This window comes from Schistocerca americana, chromosome 2 (genome assembly GCF_021461395.2).
Source record: "Schistocerca americana isolate TAMUIC-IGC-003095 chromosome 2, iqSchAmer2.1, whole genome shotgun sequence".
NCBI lineage: Eukaryota > Metazoa > Arthropoda > Insecta > Orthoptera > Acrididae > Schistocerca > Schistocerca americana.
This window is the reverse complement of record NC_060120.1, coordinates 1,045,609,415-1,045,626,316: the sequence shown is the minus strand read 5'-3', so window position 1 is coordinate 1,045,626,316 and position 16,902 is coordinate 1,045,609,415.

Below are 16,902 nucleotides of genomic sequence, written 5' to 3'. Positions count from 1 at the left end.
ACACATTCACATCTGTCATCTTACTTTTAACGTGTTCTACAGATTTAACGTCTCATACCGGTAAACTACACAATCAGTAGCCTAAGACTATTTCACAAGTGGCTTTTCACAGTTACTCACACGAATGATGTATATCAAAACGCACAAGGTCACAACTCTATACAAACACAACCTGTTTTGTCACACTGACTAATACACTGCCCGTTCTCTTGGGCTCCTATGTGGCCACTGCCTCACGTAGCAGTTCGTGTAGAGAAAGGTGGGCTACGACTGGCTATGGTTTCGTGCACGGCCTCTATTTAGAGACACGCCTAGGACAGACATTACAAAATGTTAAAAACACAAAGCTACTACGTTTTAGATATTAACTCAAGAGACAGAAAAAGTAAAGAATGCTGAAATACACTAAGCAGAGACACTGCTTAATTTAGTAACCTGATGGACGTCCTTACGTCCTTTAATTGGCGTAAATAACTGTCCTGTTTTATGGAACGGGAAGTATGGTGCACACTGTAACACACAGAAGTCCTCCAAGAATTTTCTGGAAAATATAATTTTTCAGTTGAAGTAATTTACAAATTACGATGTTATTCTAGGAAATTTGTTCAGTTTTGGAAAACTGGGACAACAAAAGTATAACACATGGTTTTGGAAAGTATTACATCTCAAGATTAGTTGTACAATACAATAGCTGAACGCTAATAACTTTTGAAAAAAAAATAACTTTCTGGAAAACGTAATACTGTAGTTACAAAAAGGAGAATGAATATTTTTAAACAATGGATGTCAATGATAAAGCAAATAATTATTAGCATGGTGAAGTTTTGAAGTGTACGTTGGTTATATGGCTCTAAAACTGTGAATATTGCTAAATAAAATGTTTCCTCAAAAACAATTTGGACTGTTATCATAAGTGACACGTCAGCTATACATTGAATAATTAATTTGACTAAATACGGAGTGAATAAAAATGTATCAACTTTATGTAATGATGATAGGCCTATACATTTTACACTTAGAAAAGAGGTCACAAAAGTAATTATGCAAGGAATAATAGTAAGTGGAGCTACGCCACCTTACTACGTTTAATTTTGTTAAACACAGAGATGCAGTTGAAGGACACTTAGCTATCTTGAATTCCAAAGATGTCGATAGTGTAGGTAAAATGATCCTTTTCACAGAACTCTTTCCATCACGTTTATGATGCAGAGTGTCCTTGTCCGTACAAAGCCGGCCGGAGTGGCCGAGCGGTTCTAGGCGCTGCCGTCCGGAACCGCGCGACTGCTACGGTCGCAGGTTGGAATCCTGCCTCGGGCATGGATGTGTGTGATGTCCTTAGGTCAGTTAGGTTTAAGTAGTTCTAAGTTCTAGGGGACTGATGACCACAGTAGTTAAGTCCCATAGTGCTCAGAGCCATTTGAGCCATTTTTTGTCCGTACAAGTCAATAAGAAAAAACAATTCTAAAAAGTGCCTGTAACTGCCGGTATGTTTCATCATTTAAACGTGATCGACGTCCAAGTATGCTTGATTATAGCATAAAATTATCGCTGCACATTTAGACGTATCTCCGTCTCTCTGCCTTGTGCCAATTGACCATCGCCACACATATAATGCTGATCTCAGTCTACTTTTCTCTCACTATAGCTATGAGAAATTTGCCGCATCTTTGCTTGGAACCAAGGTAATGCCAAACACTTTGGTGTAATTTTTATCAGCTTTGGATTACATGTGCAGTACATATTGCAATGAGAATCGATTTTGTGACCGAATTGTACTTGAAAGAAAGCTACTACACTCCCCTGTGAGGAAACTAAGAACAACATTCCTACTTCGGGCGAAATACACGCCTAACTTAGATAAGGTAACACGTCTGTGAAAAAGCTCAGCGCCCTTTGGTTTCCAGCATTCACTCATAGCAAGAAAAGAACTGAGTTGACTGACTTCTCTCTGAGAACTGTAAGGAGTAGATCGAAGTGTTAAGGCTAGATTCTTTTGTGTGATTTAAAAATTGTTGACAGCCATCATTACAGAAATACTCACTTTACGTAACATTAGAGTAATTGCGATGATTCATTTATCATAGTATTGGCGTCAACATATCAGAAAAGTGTACTGCTCGCTGTACTTTGCTTATTAATGAGAAGGTACGTTTGTGTTTTTAATAACCGAAACACAGACTCTCGGTTACAATATTCTTCGGCGACTCATATATCGTGCGGATCGATGCTTAATGGATGCAGAGTGAGAATCTGCATCCACGGTCATATTTCCTTTGAACAAAAACTTTTTCCATTTACGCATTTCCTATTGTCTACGACCGTTGAATGACTATCATCCACTTTTCATCTAACACACAATACAAGCACACGGTGGGATTCTGGGCGGTCTTTTTGAAAGATTAATGTATTTTTTTAGCTTCCAGTTTCGGAATAAAGTTGCAACACCATCCCCGAGAGTACGACATGGTAATACCAGCAAACTTAAAGTACATTGGTAAGCGATTTTCTAGTAACCGCGATCAAAGAAAGAACGCCGTAACCATTTTTCACGTGTGCTCTGATTAAAGAAAGTATCTCTCATCGTTCGTATGTACTCATACTTCTTTCTGCATCACTGAATTTCCCAGACATGTCGTTAGAGATATATTACACGACATGAAGTAACGGGGTTTCCTGTTCGGTTTACAGGGTTGAAAGCAACGCCCTGGGTCCTGAATTCTGGTGCGAATTTCCGTCACGGCCGGTCGCAGGTACTTGCACGCAGGTAGAGTGCAGCCTTCTATGCGCCACGGCACTAGGAGGAGGAGAGGGGGAGGTCCCTCACTCCGGCCGCCTTTTAGCCTCGGGAAAGTTCTCCGGCACGCATTTAGAGAGCAGTCTGAATTGACCTGGGACTGTCCTGGAGTGGCTGGAATGAGGAAGAATCCCAGCACCCACCCGGGATCGAACCTGAAAGGGCCTGGGCTGGATTCTAGTACTCTGCCGGTCGGACCACCATGCCCACAGACAGGATAGTTAATCATAATTAATAACATTAAATTACGTAATTTTTGAAAAATATTCAACTCACTTTGCCTTGAGCTGAAGTGACTTCATTTGGTGAAATTAGATCATAATTAAGTTTTACAATAACGCCCAACTTCATGACGTGAGTTCGTTCATTGAGATGATTTCTCCGGCGCAGGTTATATTGGAAACTTCGAGTAAACTGGAAATGACAAATTTTGATCTTGTTTGATCAATATCTCACGGCTCGTGTTAATCAACACAGACGTGTGCACCGACCTATTTTCTATGATTTTGTGAGATCAAATGTTTGAACCATCATTTCACTTAGTCGGTAAAAAAAAACTTCATTTCACTTAGGTCGGTAAAAAAGTGTGTTCGATGTTGGAGGAATGCGAGCCGCAAGTCACTGATCAACCAGAATCGAGTTTTGAAATATTCTCTTTAGTTGCGGTTCCGGATATATCGACGCTTTTCTTTGAATATATGTTAATGAAAAGGAAGCGCAAGTTTTTTATGTAACTTTCTCCCAAAACCACTGTTTTTCCAGATTTATACCTCTCCTATATCCATTATTTCATCATCCTTCTTTTCTTTAAAGCTATGCATATTTATATTTCAGCTAACTGGTAAGCCTATTGCAACGTTTCGCTACAACAGAACACAGTCGAAGACTGCTCTGTTACACAACTGTTTTGTTTAACTCAGTCGAGGAAAAACCTCATTGACTTGAATTTTTCTATTATGGCTTTAGAGAGAACAAATATTTCTATTGATCTGAAATTAACTGCATTTGCTTTCAGACTTTCAGAAATATCGTCCACAATACAGGGAAATTTTAGATCCATTAATTTGTTATGCTATAATAAATACGTCAGACATGCTGTGATAGGTCATTCTTCAATCACTGAATTTTCTGTCTGGATACTAGTTTCAGCCTCGAAAAAGATCATCATCAGGATCAAAAACATTTACACAATTTTCACGTGAACTATTGTCGGTATATGGTCCCTGTGGTTCACATTGAGACAATGCTGAGTCCAGTGGGATCCTTCTGTGCGTCTCCTAGCCATCGTACATAGGTCTGCGAGTCCCGTTTTGTATTGCAAGAAATTTCTTGATCAGTCATAGATGGTCCGCTCATGCTATATGTCTGTGAAACTAAGGATGTCTTTTCCGTGGACTGGAGCTGCACCAATTGGTGCTCCAAGAACGGCTGACCGACGGACTGGGTGGTGCCGGCAGCTGCACGATCGTCTGAGGACTGGAAGCTGGTTGGTTGTTCCAGGCGGACGCCTCTGGGCACCACCGGCTGGACGCAGCGTGTCTCTACGCAGATTGACGAATTTGCATAAACGTGCGGTTCACCTTGCGACGGAGGGCGGTCTATGTCCATGTACCGACGACAGCCAGATTATAAACATTGCATTGAGTCATTATCCGGACAGTGATACCGCCGCGAAAGAGGAGTTCAGCGTTACGAGTTAATGGATGGTGATTAAAGAGACAATTTCACGCGTCGCCGATCACATTCCAGGACAGATTGAAGTCGAGGCGTGTCAAATGAGGGCGTCCTGGCGTCACTAGCTTTGCCTCTGGGTGTCCGGCGAGAGCAGTTAGCCGGGCGTTGCTGTGCTGGACACTTTCCTTAAGCGCGATAATAGCATACTTGTGCCAACAGCCTTATAGGACGTCAAGTCTAAAGGAACAGTTTTCACGCATTAATGCTGTATCATCATGTCGGAAGTATCAAAGCAATGGAAACTCGACACGAGCGGCGCTTGTTTTCCTTGAAGACCACTACAAAGTAGTAAGTACGTGTCTTTCTGCTATCGTGCCCGGGGCTACAGATTGTGCGGTCACTTCCTGCTATTCGCCTTTAGTAAACATGTCATGCAGTCAGCACCTGTTACACCACACTATACAGCCGAAATATGGTAACGAAGTGTACAAATACACTAATGAAACGAAAGCACCGAGATCATCATAATGGGTAACGGCAATGACACAACTGTTGTGGATGCCGTGGAATCCTGTGTACCATGAGAAATAAAGTGCTCCGACAAACAAAATCGTTCGAAAATATCCCATTAATCTCTGCTCTACACGTACGGCTTGCATACCGCGTCGAGTGTCCGCAACGTCACTTCCGGCATTCGACCTCGAGGTGTGCAGTGGTCATAATGTTTTGGCTCATCAGTGCGTCTGATGATTATTTTATTTTATTAGTGGTAAGCTCTTATGGGACCAAACTGCTGAGGTCATCGGTCCCTAAGCTTACACACTACTTAATCTAACTTAAAAACTAACATAAACCTATGGACAATACACTCACCCTTGCCCGAGAGAGGACTCGAACCTCCGAACGGGGGAGGCCGCGCGGACCCTGACAAGACCCCTAAGACCGTTCGGCTACCCCGCGCGGCACATCTGATGCAAACTATCCAGACACATATTACTGGACACTAATACACTAATAAACTTCAAGTTTATTACGGTTTGAACCCTGCTAGGACACTTTCAGTGAAGTGTTGTAAGGTAACACTTCTTCCATACATTTTCTCACGGAAATTCCGTTCCAAAAAAATGGTTCAAGTGGCTCTGAGCACTATGGGACTCAACATCTGAGGTCATCAGTCCCCTAGAACTTAGAACTACTTAAACCTAACTAATCTAAGGACGTCACACACATCCATCCCGAGGAAGTATGTGAACCTGCGACCGTAGCGGTCGCGCAGTTCCCGACTGAAGCGCCTAGAACCGCTCGGCCACATTGGCTGCGTGTTTTTCTGTGAGGTCAAAATGCAACTAATTTATTTTTCGTGCCCTAATAGATGTAATTTAGGTAGAATGTTTTAAATTGTGGATGATAAGAGAGAGAGTGGTTATTACTATGACTTTTTTTTCATTTTCATGCCTCAAACAATGAAGAAAGAGAGAGAGAGAGAGAGAGAGAATCCGTGACTGACGACAGTATCGTCATGTTACAAACCATGAGATCTCGATACACAGACCATGGAATGAAGACGAGAGTGACATCTGTGAACGAGTGGATAACATAAACATAGTACTCTACCAGAGAGGTTTAAACTCAAGAAGCATAGTTTTAATTAGAGAACCTATTACTATTCTTTGTTTTAAGGACGTAACAATAGATACAGCTACTTTTTGGTGCTTTTGAGAGTTACCAACAACTCTGTTTGATTTTTGTGAAGTGTATTAGAGAGTCTTCGGTCTATGGACATTGATACGTTTCTGTAATAAAAATCAGATACTATGAAAGAGATGTTAAGGAAGAACGTTTGTTTTAAGCTGAAAATCGAGAAAGACGATTTGCAGCTGTGAAACAATTCTAATCGCTTGTTAATATAATATAGTGTATATATAACGGAGCTTAGAGCAGAAACATATATCTAGCACTCAAGTTTGGGGACCAGAAACGAGTTTCGTCATCGCTACCGTTGACCCAATACTAGTCTGCCTATTCAACACATCAGCTGTCCATCAATACCACGTCTCTACAGGAAATGAGTGCCACCAACTCTCCGACGAAGTGAGAGAGAATTATTGGCAGCGATTCACAGGACAGTTGCTCTTCTCTGCCTAAGTTTCATGTTAATATTAAGTATTTACTTACTTCAAATATATTTCTGCTTTCTTTCATTTATTTAGGAACATATAGTGTATTCAAAGATAACAGTGTACTGAACACAATCAGCAGGGGTTCAGGAAATATCCTGAGTTCTATCGACAGGAGAGCTCAGGTTAATCATATGTATCTAGATTTCCAGAACGCTTTCGACACAGTTCCTCACAATAGACTCCTAATCAAACTGCGTGCCTATGCAGTATCGCTTCACTTGTGTGACTGGATTCGAGATTTCCTGTGAGTAAAGTCACAGCACGTAGTAACCGACGGCAAATCATCGACTAAGATAGAACGACTATCCGGCATTCCCCAAGGAAGTGTTACAGTACATTTTCCGTTCCTAATCGACGTGAACGATTCAGCAGACGATCTGAGTAGCCCTTTCAGATTGTTTGCAGATCATGCTGTCATATACCGTCTAGTAAAGTCATAAGAAGATCAAAACCAGTTTGCAAAATGAGTTAGACACGATGCCTGGTGAGAAAAGTGGCAACTGTCTCTCAATAAGGAATGTGTAAGGTCGTCCACATGAGTACGAAAATAATTCCCGTTGAATTTCCGTTACACGACAAATCGAACAAACTTAAAGCCTGTCAGTTCGGCTAAATACCTAGGAATTACAGTTACGAACAACTTAAATTGGAATGATCACATAGATAATGTTGTGGGGAAGGGAAACCAAAGACTACATTTTATTGGCAGAACACTCAGAAGTGCAACATGTCTACGAGAGAGATTGCCTACACTACGCTTGTTTCTCTTCTGCTGGAGTATTGCTGGCTGTATGGAATCGTTACCAGATAGGATTGGTGAAGGACATCGAAAATTGAAGGAAGGGCAGTTTGTTTTGCACGATCGAGAAATAGGGAAGAAACTGTCACGAATATGATAAGCAAGTTTGGGTGGAGTGGCGAGATCTTTTTACGAAGTTTCAATCGTATACTTTCTCCTCTGGTTATGAAAATACTTCATTGTCGCCAACCTACATAGGGAGCATGATCATAATAATGAAATAAGAGCTAGTACAGAAATATTTAAGAGTTCATTTCCCCTACACGCTTTTAAGAGTGTGGAAAGGTAGAGAAAGAGTCTTAGTGTGGTTGGAAGAATCCTCTGCGAGGTACTTGATGTGAACTGCACAGAACTCATGTAGATGTATTCAAATTGCAGCCTGCTATTTTTTAAAGATTTCAGTTACAGCTTTAGCGAATAATATTTCTGGACTTGGCTGCTGTTGTAGTAGAGGAAAACATTAATTTGAAAGCAGAACACATTTCTCTTAACGTGGGGTTGATTACGACTTTTCAGATAGCTGCGTAGCTCAGCGTATTGTATTCAGCGATGTTAAATTAAAGCATTCATTTCACGAGACTATCTGACATGAGTGTGATCTAAGAAAGTGGTAATCTATACATGTTAATTCTGGCCTCCTAGCCCATAACGCAGGGGATGCAAAACATTCTTCAAAAACATTTTGAAACATATTTCTTCTGCAATGTATTGACTGCAACCTGTTCCACTTCTAAGATTCCTACTGCAAATTCTAAAAGTAAAAAAATTAGTCATCTGAAACACAGCTCCGCATTTTGCTGCTTATTACACAACTAAACAGCTAGCTCAGTTTCATATTCAAATACAGGTTGTGGGCCTCGTGTCCTGGCAACTAATCATTTTAAATATTCAATACTCAAAATTACTTCGTTCGCATCACGGACAGAGTCATTTATACCCTAATGTTACATTTTAATATGAACAATTTTATCAGTGAAATGACTATGTGACATTGTGCGATGTATGCAGGAGTCAAAGATGCTATAATCTTTCAGAGCGATATGAACAGTACTATCATCTCTGATTTATACATAGTTCTTGTTATTATTTGGAAAGTTAATTATTTTGACTATTGTTCTTCTGGCTATTGTTCCCCTTAAGATTATCTTGAAATTACTACAGCTCTATAGATACGTTGTATTGTATCAGAAGAAATAAAAGAGCTCATCTCAGCTGATTAATAGGTGAGACTCGAAATTAATTATTCTTCTACAGTTACATTCCCATAAATATCTAGTGTGTTCCAGATATCTGCGTTGACGTGCAATTGGAGTGACGCTGTAGACATGGCGCACGAACTTGCACCACAAAGCGATTCTTTACAGACTCAAGAAATCGCAATTAAATAGCGTTAACAGTGCTTTATCAGATTTCGCCACATGTTACGCAAACGACGAGTTTAGCTAACAGTACACCACTTGGAAGCCAACAGTACAAACGAAATTCTCGTCCAAATAATATTCCAACACAACATAAAACACCACAACAAATAAAATAATGTAGCAATTGTCGCCCACAGACGGGACACAACTTGAGTCTTCACAGAAACACGAACATTATAACGTATTGTATTTTATATATATTGTATGTACTACTGTTATAAGGAACTAATGTTGTACTTCTTTTTCATGCATGTTTACTCGAGTACTATTGACGGAGAGGTGTACATACCGGTAATAGAAAGCTGGAGAGCAAAGAATTGTAACAGCAGTCCACTAAGCAGCAGTCAACGAAAAGTAGGTGCACATTTTCATCTCTATCTCTCTTAACCTATCTACGGGATTGTATGGATGAGTGAGTGGTAAATAGGCATTTTCCTTTTTGTAGATTAGACATAGTACCAAAGCTTATTTGCGTCAACTATCTGTGTGACGTTGTCGGTACGTGAGCGAAATGAGATTGTTCTTAGCGCGCTGTTGCGTAACAGGCAGACACGTTTTTGCAGCATAGTATTGTTTAGGACCGAACGGCAGTTAATTTAAACAATGCAAATTCTGTCACACGATCTGTGTAAAATATTAATAAATTTATGGTAAGAACAAGACAGCAAGCTAAAATGGCACAACGGAAAGAACAAAATGTTCCGCAGACAAATGTGCAAGAGATTCCTGATCGGATTACGTTACTGTTAGAGCGCACTGAACAAATTAAACAGGATTAAGAACAGAATTGCAGAACAGCCAAAACAGCGCAAAGAACCGAACTGCAGAATAGTCATATAGTGTTAAAAACGGAATTTCAATCACAATTTCAAAACCGGGAGACTGAATTAAAAACCGAATTGCAGGCAACTGAAACTGCATTTCAGAATCAAGAAGTAGAGCTGCAAACTGCACTCAACAGTGCAATTCACCAGGTTCCTAATGCACAAACAAGTTTAGCCACTGAATTTGGTCACTTCCTAGATCAACATAAACAATTTCCAGACGCATTTAATACTTTAAAATAGGTATTTGAGAATGTGAAATTAGGCCAAGATGAGCTATCGAATACTACTGCTGAGTTGTCAAAAGCTGTAGATAAAGTTACTCGGGGTCGGTTGAACATTATAAAAGTACAACTCACGAGACAAACGGAACAATTTACAGACTTTTTGTAGCAGTGTTCAGGTGAGCAAGACACAGCTGACTAATACTGTTGAACAAAAGGTTCATTATGTGGTAAAGGATCCCATGTCAGTCAGAGATTTAGCCAATCAGGAATGTGATAAGTTTGCAAGTACGTTGAAGAAGTGAGCAAGCAAGTACAGTAAATGATTTTCGTCACACGTGCCCTAACAATTGCTCAGCTGTCGCGGACAATGAATCTGTGAACGGAAGATCTACTCCACACATTACGCAGCAAGCTTTTGGAGCTAATGAACAGGTCCATAGACAAGTTTTACCACTTGTGAATGTAATGACAAATCATGTTGGTGATTATGCGGCATTACATGTGGAGGAGAAATTAATTAAGTACAGACAGTTTCCAGCTTATAGTCCGGAAAAGAAGACCGTACTTCCATAGTTTTTATTAGATCATGTAAAGGAGTTTCACCGAGAATATGGGCGGAAAGCCAGGAGATTAGTTATGTGAGCGGGAAAATTTCAGGAGTTGGAGCCATATGGGCAGCTGAAGCAGCAGAGATCTGCATTACATATGCTGAGTTTGAACATGCATTTATTGCGAAATAGTGATCTTCTGTGATACAAGAGAGGATTCGTAAGCATATATACAACCGAACCTTACAGTTCACGTCTAGGCATACTACGCAGATACTATGAGAGGTATAATAAGTATCTGCCAAAGACCTCATTAGAATATTAAAAACAAAATTGCCACTGGATATATAAACTAATTATTGCATGTCAGAGAATCCAGTTTTGATGAATTTTTTACTGCAGGAGACGTCGTAGAAAGGTTAATGGAAGACGCCAGAGCCAGAGGAAACAGTGGCAATGAGCATAACGGATCAAATAGAAAGAATAATGGAAACAGACACACGAACAACCATCAGCAACATGCAATTGCTGGTGTAAACCAACAAACTGTTTCACATGATTTATCAAAGGCAATAATCAAAGAAATGGAATCGATAATAACCATGAATACAACAAGAAACATGATAAGCGATTTAACCCCGGTTATCGAAAAAATCCAGGAACATCACACCGGAATCAGAATAGAAATATTCCATTAAATCAGAATGAAACCGGTAATAATTGGCAGAATTAACCACCAATTATTAATGACGTTACATATGAACAAGCATCGCTGAACCACAGATAGTAGGAAACGTAGACGCGACCAACTGGAGCCTCGAAAGGCTAGTTGGAGTTACTGAACGAGGCTGTGGCAGTAATATTAAGATAATGTACAAACACGTTGCCAACATTAGGGACGAATTATTGCACGTTGGCAAGTCCTGTAACTTTAAAAACAGAAAAGCATAGCATAAGCGGCTATTAATGTGAACAGTGTTGGATTCAGTATTATAGCAATCTTAAACACTGGCGCAAGTGAAATGCTGTCTCCACGGCTCATTTGAAGAGACTACAGGAACGAGCAAATGTTGCTGACCTTATCAGTGGTGAACCGCAAAATACTTGGTGATATAGGAGGATGCTCTCATTCAATTAAACTGCAAATAGGAATCGAAATGTACCTCGGTAATGGAACTATAGATGCCACGTGCCTAGTGGTACCTAATCTTGTTCTGTAGTTAATGCTTGAGCATGAATTACTGAGAAAAATGAATGCAATAATAGACTTCGCATGCAGGAAGCTTATGTTCAGTATAGACGGAGTATCTCTGACAGTTAATCTGGTACAGAAGCAGGAACTGCATGGGCGCTATTGTCAAAGGATTGCGATAAAATTCATTAGCCGGGATAACAGCAGGAAGATCAACTACCGAATGACTGATGATTGCAGCCGAAGCATATTAGAGCAGTTCAACACAAAAGTAATTGAATCTAATTCTGTAATGCCTCAGCAAAAACATAAATTAAAACAATTATTACAGGATGATACTATGTTGTTTGAAGACAAACAAGGTATTATAAGAGGATATGTCTCTTATAACTGTATGGCATTATAAGAGGATGTGTCTGGGTGTATTCATTTCTGCACTAGATACAGAACTACGTGATTTGCTCGCTCCATTTCTGGATGACATGTCCATTGCAACACCTCACTGGAAGAAACATGTTGAGATTTTAAGACGAATGCTGGAGAATTTCCGACTATCAGGGGAGAATTTCAAACTCAAGAAAATCGAAATATGCACTAACTGGTATCCACTTCCTAGGACATCCGATTTCATCTTCTGATATTTTACCTGCGAAAGAAAGATTAGTGAAACAGAGAAGGCACCATCACCACGTAATAGAACCCAATTAAAGATATTTTTAGGATTAGCTTCATCTTATCGTCCTTTCATACCAAACCAGGTCTTAAATTGAGAACCATTGTCGTCTTTGTTAAAGAAGAAAATGTCATGGCAATGGACTCATGACTGTGAGATAACATTTAACAATGCATCTATCTTACGTCATCCAGACATGACATTAGATTTTGGATTGATGGCGTGCGTCGTTATATGGTATAGGAGCTTACCTATCTCAGTTAATTGTGTACATACGTTTTGGGCTATCATTTGCAAATCGAACGATTAGTGACAGTGAATGAGCTCATACAACCACAGAATCGGAAGCATTGGCAGATATATGAGCGTTTTGAAAATTTCATTATTATCTAGCAAGATCATACACTAGAGTATATTGTGACCACGAGGCACTAAGCTTTCTGAATAACAGAAGACCAAACAACGGAATTTCAGGTTTTGTTAATGGGGTATGTGGAAAATCGAAGAATGTATCTTAGAATGTGCAGGAACATGGCACAACTACTTCTCGTTGGAATCATGAAATTCAGGAGGTTCAGGCAGAAAATTTACAAGCGATAAATTAGCTGTATCAATTGCATGATAATGTCTCACTCCACAGGAGACATCCTCAGTCAAACAATTGTTGTGTTTGCATTCCACAAGACTACGTTCAGAAATTAATATGGCATACACACATAGCTTGGTGACGTTGTGGAGCATATAGGTGCTCAGAAAAGACTGGAAGATGTCGCCAAATTCCCAATCAAAGAAGAATTGTGCAAAGCACGATCAAGACGTGAGAGATCTGTCAGAAGGCAAAAGCTTCGAACCATGACGCCAGAGACATATTACATCCAATTATTATTGAAGAACCACTACATGTTGTGAGCATGGATGTAATGCGACTCCTGCCTCATGCTAGAGGAAATGTCAAATACATTGTTGCACTCTGCGATCAATTCATATATATGTAATATTATATCCAATCAAGGTGTGTACCGTGCAGTCTATCATCCACAAGCTCACAACGGATTATATTCTGCATATTGGAAAGCCACTAGTTTTCTTGTCTGACACTGCTGCCAGTTTTATAAGACAGATGAAGAACATATTCAGGAGACAAATTATAAATTCCAGATTCAGCCCAGAAGCTAACCCGATTGTGAGGTTATTTCGTGACGTAAATAGATTTATTAGAACATATTGTCACCATAAACAGATATTGTGGGTGGATTATCTGCATCAATTTGAAGAAACGTACAACAATTTAACACATTCATCAACTGAATCAACACCAGCAGAGATAATAATGGATAAGAGAGAGAACAATGATTGGGTTAATTATTTACCCAAGATACATGTTTAGAATAACATCGGAAGACAGAGATTCATCGAACTTTCGCCACAGTGAAGAGAAAAGCTCAACAGAGGAAACATTATCATGAGCAAAAATTGAAGAAAAGACAGACACACCAAGTGGACACAAAAGTACTACTAAAGACCCACCATAAAACATCATTACTTAAAAGAAGAAAGAAATTGGGTCATTTCTATCCTAACCCTAGAGCCTGTGTATTAGGTCACACAAATAATAACAAAGTGAAAGGAATGTACCCTTATCACGTTCTTAAACATTACAATACAAATAATCAGTGCTTAATAATTTTACTGAAGGTTTAAAAGTAAGTTTTGTACTAGTATTTAGTCTATTACGCTCTCTAGCTGAGACGAATTTTTACATATAGATACAGATATTATGTTTTTGAACTATATCTTTGTTCATTTTAATTAGTTCTACCAGTATTGCAACAATGATATGATAATATTTTGTTATTTCTTTTAGTATTGTGTGATTAGCGACAGCTTCTCACTGTCTATGATAAGGATGCTAGTGATTTATTCCTACATAGTACACAGACAGACAGACACACTTACTTAAGGATGATGCCTTTAATATTAGTGATATCTATTTAATGCTAATCTATACAGATTCACGAGGTGTCTACTAGACTCCTTTGGGCGTATTCTTTTTGCTCTTTTGTCCCTTTCGTGTTAGGAAATACATCCCCATACCCCCACGAGATGAGTCAGTATATATATGCTTACTTTTATTAAAGAATGTTAAAACGTGCAGAAATGATTGTGGGACTAGCTGTTTTCCAAAGACATTTGGACACAGTGTTTTTGGTGAACAACTCTGAGAACTGTTTTCCCACGGAATGGCTTTTACTGACACACAATTATGTGTACAAACCTTGTACAGTGATTAACATCAAATTTTATTGAAACCGGTATTTCTACATGACTTTTCAGTGTGTAATCTTGTGAAGACTGTGCTGCCACATAATGTAATGTAATCCGTCATGAGTGCGCAGTTAGTGTCATAGATTGTGATCAAATCTATTTGTATGAACTGCTATGAACGTTCGTGTTTCAATAGAACATTAAATTGCTATAAGTGGTGTGCTACAATCATTAATCATAAAGACATACAGTGTTGTTAAAAATACTCGAATCAACTGTGTGATCTGAAGTTTTCGCTGATCTATGCGGACTAGATAATATAAAGTGTCGGTGTTGTTAGTTATTCAGTTCTCCGATATAAACTCTGAATCCGAATTTCTAAGGACCACAGATTCGTCATGTGAGAGCGGACTACCTGTAAGAACTCGCCCATTTCTTAAAGGCATAGAAATTGACTTTCAAAAATTCTGATGCTCTATTAAGATTGTTCCATGTCCCATCCTCGATTTGATTCCCGTACCGACCTGAAGGAAGTTTAAGATCCATGTCCAACGCCCGTCCTGAACTGGTCATTCTGCGATAATGATTCGAGTCGACTTTCACGTCAACTTCATTGTCGCCTGCCACTTACACAACAGGACGACACTAGAAGGCAATGATTGTATATATTTAAAAGACTGTAATTTCTATGCTATACGGGACATGTATCTAACAAATGAGGGAGAGACATGGAAAAGTTTAGTGAAATCTAGTCATCAAGCACGATTTACGTATAGTGACATCTAGAATCATTCATGTATTGCTACACTTTCATTGCAATTGTCAGTACTGAAGGCCTCGCTGCGCTGTTTCCTGGTTTTTCCGGTTATCCCTGTTCGAAAGAGGAGGCCAATTAGATCCCAGAATTGTCTTTTCCAGTGTTGAGAACTGTAACGGAACGTAGTGAACATTACACAAGACTAGACCAACATCATAACAATTAATAATATATGTCGGTAAAGCCACAATTATTGTCATGTCAAACATGAACAATGATCAACTGGACAAAAACTTAACACCAGTGATGTGTGATTGAAAATGTTTAAAGAACTTAACAACGTGTTGTTAAAATTGTGAGCTGTAAAATGTTTGTGCATGAGTTCATTATCGATTTGTGCGTCACTCTGCTGTACTCCTGGGGAGGTCACTGTAATTTGGTAATTTAATTTTGTTAGTGGTTCAAATGGTTCAAATGGCTCTGAGCACTATGGGACTTAACATCTTAGGTCATCAGTCCCCTAGAACTTAGAACTACTTAAACCTAACTAACCTAAGGACATCACACAACACCCAGCCATCACGAGGCAGAGAAAATCCCTGACCCCGCCGGGAATCGAACCCGGGAACCCGGGCGTGGGAAGCGAGAACGCTACCGCACGACCACGAGATGCGGGATTTTGTTAGTGAGATGACTGTTTGGCAATGTGCGATATATGTAGGAATCAATGACGCTGTAATCCTGCAGAGAGATATGAACAATTATATTATCTCTTATTTATGTATAATTTTCGTTGGTATATGGATTGTTAATTATTTTGTCTACTGTTCTTCGGGCTATTTCTGTCGTTAAGATTAATTTGAAACTACTATAGCTCTGTAGATATATTTTACTGTACCAGAAGAAATAAAAGAGTTCATCTCAACTGATTGATAAGTAAGACTCAAAATTAATTATTCTTCTACAGTTAAATTCTCATAAATATCTAGAGTGTTGCAGATATATTCGCTGACGTGAATTTGGAGAGGCGATGGAGACATGGCGAACGAAGTCTGCAATCAGACAGCGACTTTTTATAGACTCAAGAATTCGCAATTAAATTACGTTAATAGCGCTTTACCAAGATGTCGTCACTCAACATATTACGTAAACGACGAGTTTAGTTAACAGTACAATACTTGGAAACCTATAGTAAAAACCAATACATCGTCCAGATAAAATTCTAACACAACATAAAGTACCACAACAAGTAAAATAATATAACAATAAGCAGCTTTTGAGCAGTAACAGTGACTAAATGTCAGTGGAAGAATGGCATCCCATTCTTCCTCAAGAGCCAGTACCAGAGAAGGTACTGAAATTGCGTCCTATGGGTGTTCCATTGAATTCTGATCGGGAGCCTAGGGATGTCAGTCCATTTCAGGAACGCTTTTGTCCACAAACTATTGCCTCACAGATGGTGCTTCATCATAGGGTACCTTGTCATGCTCACACGAACATTATCGTCTTCGAACTGTTTCTGAATGGTACGCAGCACACAGTGCTTGC